This window comes from Nothobranchius furzeri, chromosome 11, assembly GCF_043380555.1.
Source record: "Nothobranchius furzeri strain GRZ-AD chromosome 11, NfurGRZ-RIMD1, whole genome shotgun sequence".
NCBI lineage: Eukaryota > Metazoa > Chordata > Actinopteri > Cyprinodontiformes > Nothobranchiidae > Nothobranchius > Nothobranchius furzeri.
In genome coordinates, this window is record NC_091751.1 from 43,077,364 (window position 1) to 43,088,347 (window position 10,984).

Genomic DNA, 10,984 nt, shown 5'->3' on the forward strand with positions numbered 1-10,984 from the left:
TTCTGTCTTCTGAGCCATCAGAGATGAAGGCTCGTCGGTTACGCTGAAAGTGGTGTGGGAATCTGTCTCAAATTTGGTTTGATGCACGATCGGTGATGAATGGATGAGGCTGGTCTCACTCCAAGAATATTTCTTGTGAAGGAATAACCAAGAGGACAATAACAGGTCATTCATCTCTTTATTGTCCCCCTCAAAGAAAAACCTACAGATCCGTGCTGAAACTGTAAATCTTTTATAAGAAGGATGCCATGAAGGACTCAAATTCTGACGGATGCTTTAGAGGCCTGAAGCATCTGGGAGAAGAGGGCGAACTCGCCAAAAGTGCTGAACTCATCATCCTGACATAGAAATGCAAACCTGAAGGAGAAAGCATGTATATCGATAAAAAACACCCTCAAATATCAAAAGGATCGAGCATTTGGCTCAAGTTTGGTTAAAAAACATCTTCATGATTCTTTGTGTTGGTTGGTTTTAATGTATTTACTTTCTTTAAACCTTGTCTAAACATCCAAAACACACATTTGGGTGTTTATTTAGCAGAATAAGTAAGAATTTGGTATCAATACCATTATGAATGAAAGCCTTTAAGTCCCTCTTTGGAGAAAAAAAGCTCCGGTGCACCTGAATCTCACACCTTCTTTCCACTTGACACGAAAGATGTTGCGCAACGTAACAGAGGCGTTTTACCACAAGCTCATTTTTAATCAGGAGCGATTCTGATGCAAAACAGGAGCAAAAGTGTTCCACACAGCTGATCCTGTGAGGTCACAAAATCCTGGAATTGCAACGTGTGATTTCAGAAGGGCACACAATAACAAGCAAGGAGAAAGACAGCTTCATGTATCCAAAAAGGTCTGTAGTTGTTTTCTGTTCAGTTTACATCAGCTACAATAACCTGCATGTGACTTATTTTGAAAGTTTTTGGATGTTTTACACTGCTTTTGTGTTTGGCCGCATCTAAACTGTGGAGTTTGATGTTTTGGAAGCTTAGCATGTAAAAAAATTGACTTGAAATGTAATGACAGCATCCCTTGGCCTCTGAGGATCGTCCAAAAACGCTCCCAAAACGTCACACTTGGTGGACCATAACGACGGCTAATTGCAGCGTAGCACCTTTCCTGATTTCACATTCGATGGAAAGACGGGAATATTTCCTGACGTTTGGACATCTCGCCTCTGATTGGCTAACAGAAACATGACTCCACCACTGACTCTGTTTGCTTTGCACCGTTGGTGTTTTATCTCCACAAATAACACATTTTCTGAACCGAGCTATTTTCTGTCAGAAGCTAAGTCAGGAGATAGGTGTAGGAGACTATTTTAACATTTAGTCTGCATGTTAAACTCACAGTGTCCGATCATTTTAAAAAGGTAAAACGAGGTTTCTTGCTCTTAAACAATCTGTATGTTAACCAGCGGTTATTTTAGCTGCAGATGACAGAGCTGTGGTCCTGCTCCATCACATCTGATCCACAACTGAATCAGTGGTTGAATCGCCTGTTCAGCAGGTCACCAATCTCTGCAGAAGCCATCACCCACTGATTAAAATCAGGCGAAGCAGAAAAATGTCTAATAATGGCCCCGGAGGACCAGGATTGGGCACCACTGATGACTGAAAAGAAACCATATAATCCAATTTACAAAGACACAAATTACGAGACCACGACTCCTCGCTGGATTTTCATTTCTAATTATTTATTTGAACACAACGGAAGATGTGGATCAACAGCTAATAACTTATATGAATGAGACTGTCGAAGAACAAACAGGGTCAGAAGACACAAGTTCTTAACCAAACTACAAAGAGAATCAGTTACTCCAAACAGTAATCCGTTGAGCTTCTGCCTTAGTTAGAAGCTAAGTGGCTTTATTATTTGGTACATTGGTGTCTTAAGAGCAACATTCCTCATAAATCAAGGCAGAAAGTCCCAAAGTGGCCAGCCGTCTGCACCGTCGTCTGCCCGGATCCTGCTGGGAGAGAGGCCTTCGTTTGATGAACGAGCGTCTGCAGCTTCTAGTTGCGGCTAATGAGATGCGTGACTGAGCTGCGACTGATACGGGTCATGGAGACTTATAGGCATTTGTGGTTCATCCGTTGCTATGTTCAGCAGCCATGCATCTCTGACAACTTGGAATGGGAAGGAGGCGCCGAAATGTGGAGAGCAGAAGAAGCGGTGGTTGAGTTATGGAGGAGAAAAGATCAGGAGGGTGGGAGAGGAGAGCAGCAGGTGAGCTCTTCCTCTCAGCGGGAGGCCAGTCCCCAACAGTAACCTTGTTCCATTTCCACAGAATAAACAGCTGATGAATGGGCGCACACAGACCTGAATGGAGGCCTGCATCGACTCACATGGGCTTGTAACACAAGAGGGAATTCGCAAGTAAAGCAGGAAGGTAAATGTTCTCATAGTAGACAGAAAAAGAGCCCCAGACGGAAATATTTCCCCCAAAGTTAAGTCTGGTAAAATAAAGTTTTGCTCCTCTTCATGAAAATGCGTGTCAGGTGGAAAATAAACAACACTGGGCGTCCAAGTTTACAAAACCTCAAGGAAACAGATTGTTTGCCATCCTGAACATCAATGGCTTTGCTCTTCCTGAGCTGCAGAATCACAAATCCTGCAAAAACAGAAGTTGTTTTCACCCCGTTAAGCATCATGGCCACATTTTGCAGCTGAACGAGGCAGTTGAGCAATCAGGACTAGTTCTGGGGGGCTTGCATGATGCAAGCTTCATTAGATCAGTGAGAAAAAGCCTTCTTTGATCTTCCATCCTAGATAATATAGGTCATCTCTTCTGGGGGAAACAACAAAGACCAAATGAGGCAGAAAACGTCCTTCAGCCCACCTCTTTGGAGCAAGAAAGCAAATACCCCCCTCCTCCAAGAGGGCGATGACAACAAGAGCTGTAGCCTTGGAGACATATTTGATCCTTGGCGCTCTTTACAAAACAGACCGGCGGTTTGTTTAAAGATGAGAGGAAAAAAATTCTGAAATTTGAAATATTGCTTCTGTCATTTCCCATTCTGCTGCTTGTATGTGGAGCCTGTTCACGCTGTGTATCCATGGCAACTGTTTTATAATGCCTCACGAAACACCTTAAAAGAGGTTCCTTTTTATCTGGGCCAGAGGGCTGGGACAGAAGCAGCGGAGAATCAAACGAGAGGGCAAACGTGACAACTGACGAGCTGTACGTTGCTTTCCCTCGCTCTTTTATTGACATCTTCTTCAAAGGGTCTGACTTGTAAAAAGGATGTGGATATGTGGAGCAATAGAGTGCTCACCCGCAGAGACCAAAGGAGACAGTGTCAGGTGTGTCACTCTTTTTGCTGGTTTCGATTCTGCTGCTGCAGTCGGACAGAAACAAACCACAGAAAGGCGAACCATCAGCTCATCTGCTTCAGCGAAATGTGTTGCTTCTGATGTTCTTCATAAGGGAACATGTTCTCAGGGTCCTGGAGGACAGGTCCAGTCATGTGGAATGCAGCAGGCGTGAATCGGATGGGAGGGGAGCGCATGGCCAGCTGGGTCTTCTGCACTGATGATGCAAGGAGCTGACTGAACCGATCAGGGACGAGCATGGGCATCGCCCATGCATGCTAATCAGTTCATCTGAGGAGTTGGGGGCATTAGCAGGAGGTGGGGGCTAATTGCTATGGATACAGCAGAAGTCACAGGACATTACCTGGGCAGGTAAATCAGATGGAAGGAATGTGCTTCTGCACACGACTCTGATCTTCAGCAGCAAAATCACTGCTCTGATGATGTTGATGCACTTTTTTCTATTTCAAGGAAAATAAACCACAGAACATTCGACATTGTTCCTTTAAAACAAACCGGATATCAAAAATTGGTATTTCTAGACAACCAAATAATAATAATAATAATAATAATAATGCATTGAACTTATATAGCGCTTTTCTAGACACCCAAAGACGCTTTCACACACTCTCACATTCACACACTGCTAGTGATGGTAAGCTACTTGTAGCCACAGCCGCCCTGGGGAGGTCTGACAGAGGCGAGGCTGCCATTTGGCGGGAGCTGGAATCGAACCCATGACCCTCCGATCATGAGGCAACCCGCTCTACCACCTGAGCTACTGCTGCCCCCAAATAGAGCACAGAGACTCAGAGATGGGTCAGCAAAGGCAAGAAGGACAGTTTAATCTAAAAATGGGCTCATATCTACCCTCACAGTTCTCTTTTCTACTGTGAAACATGGTGTCACCACAACTATGCATCGGGTGATTGCAACAAACTCTAGAGTGAGATTGTATTTGGTGCAGATAAGCCCTTTAGTCATTCTGAAAGGCTTCAGAGTGACCGACAGACACACATGAAGAACTCCATTACATAATTTTGACTATTTAGAGCTGTAGTTTTGACAAGATTCATCCCTGTAAATAAATCCATTAGCCACCACCACCATACTGTTGTTTTTGGTTCAGGGAAAGAATCAAACTTAGCTTAATAACCACATATCTTCAGCAGAATCCTGGTTGAGTCTAAAAATGCAGGCCCAATCAGAAGTGTTTCATCTCATGGTCGACCTGACACGGCCACTTTTGACTGCTTTTATCCTGAGCATCTTTGAGGTCATTCATCTGTTCATATGCTAATGTTTTAATCAACATTTCCCAATGAAAGCGCTTCTGCAGGGCTTGGACTTCTTAGGTGTTATAGAGTAAATTAACCTTTGCTGCTGGAAGGGCGGCTGGAAATCTTAACTGTCTGTGTTCAAGCGGCCGACTGAAATGTGCAACGGTGTGTTGGGGCGAATGCAGTGGGATGAGCCATCCAAGCATGATCTGATCAGCTGTGTTGGCAAAACGATAAAGCAAACAGATCATAAAGAGATTCAACTCCAACTGCAACACAGCAGACGTTATGGAGACTTGATGAGTATTGATTTAACTCGTGTTTGTGAGGTCGAGAAAAGGGGGGCTCCAACCACCGCTGTTATTGATTTTCTGTTTTTAAAGGTGACTTTCAGGGAAAATGGTGACACAGAGCAAAGAAAACCATAATTTTATTTGGGTGGAGATGCAGTAGACAGCATTTCTGATTCTGAAATCGGATTTTGATCCAGTCACTTCATTTTTTGTTTTGCGCAGATGCAGTAAAAAAAATAAAAAACAGCCAGTCTGAAAAACCCTTATGATATGGCCTCTGCAAAACATGCACCTGAATGTTTTTAACCCCCTCAGGCTCAAAATAAGTTTTGATAAAAGGACGAACAACTAAGTCCTTCAGGAGTACTTCTGAGTTAAAAATGCTCATGAAATACATATGTGGAGTAACTAGGTAGGTAGGATTTAACTGCTGCAAATCTGCAACGCCTGCCTCCAGAGGGTTAAAGCAGTGCGGGATCATAATTAAAGACAACAGAACCAAAGAAAGAGCTTCAAAATCCTCTCTGGAAACCTGGAAAACTATTCCTGAGCTCTACACCAGGAGGGGTCCTACAAAATACTGATTACCAACTCAGAGTGAACAAACTTTGCTTTTGGCTCAAACAGCGTATATTTGTACGTGTCATTAAGTGATTGAGCTGGTTCCTTTATGCATTACGATATTTGCACAGTGTTCCAAAAGCTTTTAGATATCCTGAAGAGATAACGCTAAAAATGAAAACTGTCATTTTGTCACCTTGTTGGTAATTTGAGTAAACAGGCCCTTCAGCCAAAAAGGCTTTTGACATTATGAGTGCGGGCAGCAGATCATGTTGTGCTCAGACTCACAAGGTTATGTGCTGCTTCGGGAGAACGAGAAACAAGAAAACAGGAAATGTAGTGAAACCTGCAGGAACAAAGCATGCTGAACGCTGGCTTGAACCCAGATGGTCCAGTGACAGCGTCCACGCTTCACTTTGATCTGTGAATCAGAGCCGTCAAGAGTTACTTCACAGTGACAGATTCTCTTGATTGTTTTAAACACAGGCAAGACAGACTTGAACATTTGGTTTAACTTGGTTTATTTTTTCAATGGACGAATGTTTCATGAGATTTTGGTTCAATAAGATTTATAGTATCTTGTCCAATATGCCGTTAAGATGCATGTTTGTGCATTGACATATCTACCTACCTGCCAACCAACTGACAGATGGAAGAACCAATCAACCAACCAACTGTCCAGCCATCCAGCCATCCAGCCAACCAACCAACCAACCAACCAACCAACCAACCAGCCAACCAACCAACCATCCATCAAACTGTCCAGCTGTGCAACAAACAAAAAAACCGAGCGAGCGACCGACCAAACAAATTCTGCCATTTATCTGGAATCAGTTTAAGCAGAAAACCCTACACCCCTCTTTCCCAACTTATCTTTAAGGACTCCAAGGCCAACTGTAACTACTCGAGTAATTGTCTGATTTTCCACTTCCAGTTGGTGCAGACCTCTCTTGGAAGGCATTCTTACTAGGTTCTCAAACCACCTCACTTTACTCCTTTCACTGAGGGGAAGCAGTGACTCTACTATTGATTCCTTCCCCAGGCATGAGTCCACATACCCTGCAGAGGAAGATCGTCTAAAAGCCTCTGATTTCTGTGGTTTAATTGTTTTTGGCTAATGTCAAGACAACAGCTCACACCGTATCACTGCAGATGCTGCCCCAATCAGCACACCAGTCTTAAGCTCCTAACCCACTCCTCCACCTGGAGTTGTCCTCATTCCCAACCTGTAGTTGGTAATCCAAATCCACAGATGGGAAAGTTCTAATATTCATTCCAGGAATCTTCGCATGCAGCAAACCATCCCAGTGCCTGTTGGGAGGTTCTGACTTGAAGAGGCTAACAGGACTACACCACCTGCAAAAAAATCAGCAATAGAATCTGAAACAATGTATGATGCAAAAACCAAAACCCCAAATGGACAAACTCAACCAGAAGGAAAACTCAAAGTTTAAACTTTTTAAAACCTACTTAAGGTTGGTTTATGCTTGACGCGTCTGCGAGGTCCGCACAGCTCCGCGCGGCGAAATTGCGTCATTTTAACAACCACGCCCCTCCACCGCGTCTCCGCACGGCCCAAAATTTCTGCAACGTGCACCTAGGAAATTTTCTAACCACGCGGACGGTCGGACGCGGAAAAACATGGCGGACCGGCAAGAACTAGCATGGCAGAGGTTCGTAAATACAGACATTTGTATGATTCAGCTCTCAGAGATCACCGTGATCAACATGTTGTTAATAATTCTTGGAGAGAAATTGCTCGCACTGTCGGAAAAGACGAGGACGCCGTTAAAAATGCTGGAATACCATGTTGTAAACAACAGTAATTTTTACTTCTACTATGGTGTAGTGTTGGATGCATGCTAGAGCTCCATGCTGCCCCGTTCAGTTTGGTAGAATATTGGCTCACCGCAGAGACGAGCCGCATGAACCATAAACGCTGCGAGTTGTGAAGCGCGTTCCAGCCGCGAGCCGCATCACCAAGTGGAAAGTGAATGCGTCAAACATAAACCAAGCTTTATGTAATCTTTGTCTCTCTCTTATTTGGTTTATTTTCATTTGAAAGCCAATTCAAGTAAATCCAACCATTAAAAACAACCTGGTGATTTCTATAAGACCACACACACGAGGATCATGATTTATTATTTCATTAGATTATATTCTTCCTGCATTAAAAAGGGGCTAAATGAGGGTTTTTGATCCTGAGATTTTGTCACACTGACAAGAATCCCAGCGATATTAATCCAAAGCAACCGGAGCTGCTTCAGACATGAACACAAACATGTTGCACGAAGAGGTTAGTTGCCTTTGCTTTGCTGCGTTGCTCATGGCTGTTAGTTTGTTCTCAGCTGCACATTTATGCAGCAAATTACACTGAATATCAGGATTGTGCGGCACTAGGGTGTGAATGAAACTGAGTCACCACGATGTTCCTGGGTCAGTCAGAGAACAAGTTGGCACTGATGCTGATAAAAGTTGCACATTAGCTGCACACGGCTGACACGGCGGGATGTACAGCCAACAAATCCTCCCCTAGCATAATCACTTTGCACTCATCAGTCTGTGGATTTGACATAAACCAGAACAGATTGGACAGCCCATAATAATAACAGCACATTACAACCCTGACATCAACATTTTGTGACTTGAATCAGAGTTAATCAAACCAGCTCTCTGTCCACTCTCTTACTTATTCCTGCTGCCTGACTGCTGATTAGTTCAGCCACTCGTCTCTCTTCCAGTGATGGCTGATTGGCCTGAGGCTATTTCTACTTTAGACGTGAATGATGGAGAACTCAAAATTATCTGACAGGAGGAATATTAACATCTATCTGCCATTTAAATATTAGGTCAGCAAAAGTTTGTGATCAGGAGGTGTCTTTATCCAAGACCTCCTGTGGGAAACCAAAACATTTCCAGGTCAGAGAGGATGCGAGATCCCTCCAGGGAGTTCTGGGTCCGTCCCATGGGTCTCCCATCAGTGGGATGTATTTGCCAATACTCCAAATCCACTAGATGCCCAGACTACCTCAAATGACTCTTAAATGAATGACCCGAGTCAAAGGATTCATCCGTTCACACACACATTCACACACTGGTGATGATGAGCTACAGTCACAGCTGCTCTGGGGTACACTGACAGGGGTGAGGCTGCTCTGCACTGGTGCCACTGGTCCCTCTGACCACCACCATCTGGTCAGGAGGGTCAAATGTCTCACCCAGGGACACAGCAACTGACATGACAGCAGGAGCCAGGGTTTGAACCTGCAACCCATCAATTACAGGGCAAACTCCTAACCTCTGAGCTATCGTCGCTGTCACTTATAATCCAGCCACGAGCCTTTGAAACCACCCAGTAATGGAGCAGATTCTAGGGTTGTCTTTCAAACTTTCTGCACATGCAACTGGACAGTGCTAGGACCAATCAGAGCAACGAATAACATGACGTACTCACCACTACGGATGTCCACCATACACCTTTAAAGAAGAAGTAAACACATCCCTTTTTGAAAGAAATGCATGAAAAAGCTCGATCTGCTAGAGTCTCGAAGAAAAGCTCAAGTCTAAATTGTTCAAAGTTGATGCCAAAGCCCTTTCAAGCGAGAGCTGTTCCTGAACTGGCGTCATCTTTGTTGTTGAAGGTAAAAAAGTACGTGTTTCAAAACTATTTAAAGTATAAAAGTTAAAGTAATGTCAGTAAAATAAATGCCAAAAAGGACATGGGCTTAAGCAACACCGCACCTCCCTACCAGGCCACAGTGACTACAAGGTTATATAGAAATATTATCGCAGCGTTTCACCGTATATTTCCTATCAGAAGCTAAAGCAGGAGACAGGTGTAGGAGGTGTAGGGATTGTTTTCATTGGAGCACCGGCAGCTCAGGAGGTAGAGCGGGTTGTCCAGTAATCAAAAGGTTACAGGCTCAATCCCGGGCCAGAGAATGCTGCCGTTGTGTCCCTGGGCCAGACACTTAACCCACTGATTGACAATCTGAGTCCCACAAAAAAAACAAACAAACAAAAACAAAACGGTTTTGTGCATCAAACGATTTCTTCATTTAAAGTGGAATGAAAGCCTTTTTCTAGCTGAAGCACAAATAAAACTGCCATTTTGATCTTTCTGTTCATCTGTGATCATTCCTCAAATTTTAAAAACTAGTCCTCGACAACAACCCTTCAGGTTATCAGGAGTAAGAGACTTAAAACTAACAGCTCTGCTTGTATAATGATGGTGTCTCAGTTATGCTAAGCAACATGCAGCTGGTGGTCTAGAGGGTCTAAGGAGCCTAACATGAGTCACTAAGGAAGGCACAGAGCAGGAGACAAAGGTCTGCAGTTCATCTCAGTCTAACAGAGGCACACGTGGCTGTAAGGGTCCACGCTGGAGGATGATTCAGATGCTCACTCCTGGCTAGATGTGTGGCACCAGCTGTGCAAAAGCATAAAGGTCACTGTTATAACCACCGCAGCAGTTTAAGGCTGCACACAGACACTTGCACAGAGGAAAAGGAAAAGTTGCACTTTTGAAATATAACACCCTCCGACTCGAGGTGAACAGTTATATAACGTACTTTCAAATCTCTCCATGCCTCTGCTGAGAATACAGGCCTTGAACTACTGTAGCTGTGCTAGAAGAGGGAAAACGCTGTTGAGAAATTCACTTTTAACTCTCACAGGACGACACAGGAATCCATCCGTTTGGCAGTTTATGCAGCCTGATGCTGTTAGAAGGCACCTAAAAGCCTAAAACGAGTGCAAATGGCCCGACTAGAGTGCATTAGTGGGCTAGTTCTATGCATGGGTCATTTTTAGACCAGTAAATTAGGAGGAAATTAATTTAGTCTGATGACTCACTGTAATCAGCTGGACCAGGTGCGTCGCCGCCGAAAGGACGATAAATTTCCAAAATCAGATTAAATAATTGGAGCTCGAGGATGAATTTCCAGCAAATGTTTTGGCACTTTTAGTGCCTTCATCAGCATCATGGTGAACACAGGGCCATTACAAGAGCTCTGAAACAGGTGTGCACAGGGTCAGCAGATCAAACTGCAAGCCTATTGGTCAGACTACAGGAGGGCGTGACCAATCAGAAGTGTCCAACAAATACACATCCATTGTAAACAAATACTAAAAACAAAACAGAGCTAATATTGGGGCAAGGCATGACATCTCTTAATGAAGAAATATAAAACAAGAAAAAATCTAATCTTTTCCACTTTAAAACAGTAAAATGCAGAAATAAACACCAGAAGAATCACAGAAAACATATATTCTTGTCAGCAGTGACACCAAAGCAAATGCATTTGTTTGCACATCCTTTTTGTTTATCTGAGGTTTGCTTGATGACCGACTGTGTTTCTGCAGCCCTTTCTGACAAGATTTTGCATCAATTTTCCATCAAGTTAAAGAGCAAGTCACCCCCAAATCAACTTTTATTTGCTGATAAACGATATAAATGAGCATCTAATCATGCTGTAGACACGCGTAGTCAATAATTTGTCACTTTCGTGCATCTTAGTTAAAATTTTGATATTCT

At 43.5% G+C, this 10,984-nt stretch overlaps 1 protein-coding gene across 1 annotated transcript in view; it reads right to left on the minus strand.

Annotated features, from left to right (window-relative positions):
- LOC107383551 (transmembrane protein 200C) overlaps positions 1 to 10,438 on the minus strand; it is a 21,326-nt gene extending 10,888 nt beyond the window's left edge. The window contains exon 1 of the mRNA XM_015956268.3: positions 10,303 to 10,438. The gene's annotated coding sequence lies outside the window, so the exon portion shown is untranslated. The remainder of the gene's footprint in view (positions 1 to 10,302) is intronic.
- Between the last annotated feature and the right edge of the window lie 546 nt (positions 10,439 to 10,984).